This window comes from Charadrius vociferus, unplaced genomic scaffold (genome assembly GCF_000708025.1).
Source record: "Charadrius vociferus isolate BGI_N301 unplaced genomic scaffold, ASM70802v2 scaffold773, whole genome shotgun sequence".
NCBI classification, from domain to species: Eukaryota; Metazoa; Chordata; class Aves; order Charadriiformes; family Charadriidae; genus Charadrius; species Charadrius vociferus.
The window spans coordinates 112145-114033 of record NW_009647799.1 but is presented as its reverse complement, the minus strand read 5'-3'; positions in this window follow the sequence as shown (position 1 = coordinate 114033).

Here is a 1889-nt window from a genome sequence, read left to right as displayed (position 1 = left end):
GAAGCAACTTTGGGGATATTTGCAGGGAGCATCTCGCGGAAACGGGGAAGCCAGGGGAGAATCGGCAGAGCTGCGGACGGTCTCCCCTGCTCTGCCCGCAAGATGGGCCCCTGGATCAGCAGCCCGGGCGCTGCTCCCCGCTCACACGTGTGCGGTGCCTGCTGGAAACGCACGTCCTCCCTGCGCCGTGCCACCCAGCACCACGGGACTGCCAGCCTCGGCCAGGCAGCCTGCGCCGAGCGGTCCTGGCAGCCGTGAGATCACGCGCGGGCCGGCGCTCCCAAACACTTACTCAGCAGCGAGAAGCATCCCTCCCCCCCTTCCCGCTGCTCTCCACCACCACTCAGATCGCAGCCACCGCCTGGTCTCCGTCCTTGCCCTGCCTCGCTCCTACACTGAAGTAATCACTTCCCAGGAGGAAAAACTGGCCAGGACCTTATTTAGCTCCAGTGTCCCCTTCACTCTGCTGCGAGAGGGGCCGAGGGCAGCGCAGCAGAGACCCCAGTCCCACGGGGCCCAGCCAGGCTTCTGGGGGACCCTATGCCTTGAGTACCGGCTAAATTCCAGGCATGCAAAACCCTGTTACCACACCTGTGCTGAGTGGGGATAAAGGAGCTGAGCCCGTCTCTGAAGGCGATAAGCATTGAGCAGTTCAAAGAAATCGGGGCCGAAGAGCAGCCAGAGGGGAGGGGAAACATTCCTGAGAAGACTCAAGCCAGCGAGACAGCAGAGGAACCCACGAGCTCTGGCAGCACTGCATACGGCCATCTGTCCCGACGGGGTGCTGCGCTTCATCAGAGCGCGTTGGGTGTGCCCCAGGCCCCACAGCAGCTCCGGCTGGGTGGCCAGCTTTGCTGCTGAGCTAGCCCAGCTGGGACCCAGCCAGCTGACAGCAGCCCAGGGGCCATCCAGCTCGACAAGGAGCCTGGTGCTCAAAGGCCCCAATAAATCACGCGGCAGAGGGACAGATGTGGCTTCCAGGACGCTGGGATGAGGGAAGGAGGCTGCTCGAGAGCCGTACCCGCAGCCAGGGGGTGCTGGGAAGGGGAGAGGGAGAGCTGGGAGGCTCAGAAACGACAAGCGGAGGTGCACAGGGAGGCAGACTCCCGTCCCAGCCCCGAGAGCGGGTCAGAGCATCACGGTACGGATGGGGGTGTGCAAACCCCTGGGACCTGCCCAAGGCCGTCCAGTGAGCCAGTGGCGATGCTTTCCAAGGCGAGGGCTGTCTACGCGCTGCCCGGCAGCCTGGATACAGTCGCTGAGGATTACAAATGCTGCTAATAATAGCCAGCAGGCGCCTGGGCCCCAGGCCTGTGCTCCCCAGCCGAAACGTACTGCCTGCACACGGACAACGCATCGCTCCTGGATTCTGAGCCACCCCATTACTCACTTCCCTGCATTGGGACAAAGGGCCAAGCGGGACAAAAGCCACCAAAACCCAAGTTTAGGCACCTTGGGTTGTCACCGAGTTCCATCTGAGCCCGGCAAGAGCAGGGCAAGCTCCTTCCACAGAGGCTGCGTCGCCCTTTTATTTTTAAACAAGATCCGGTGCTGGAGGAGGATTTACGGGGAGTTTATAGGCATCCCTCCCCCACCAGCCCCCCCAGTTCAGCCAGGGGTCAGACCATAGGGCCAGTGTCCTGCTGGGGCTGGGAGGGAGGGGGAAGCCAGTCCCTTCCCCTGGGGCAGGCAAGGACAGCGGGACAGGGACAGCGTAAGGGAACCCTGCGCTGGCAAGGGGACAGTTTGCAGCAAACCACAGAAAGATGATGCAGACGGGAAGAATAAACACACACACACAGAGCACCTGGATTAGCTCCTGGGAGAAGACGACTCCCAAGGGCGGGATGTGCAGACAGGAGAGGCTCACACAGACATACAACGCTCTT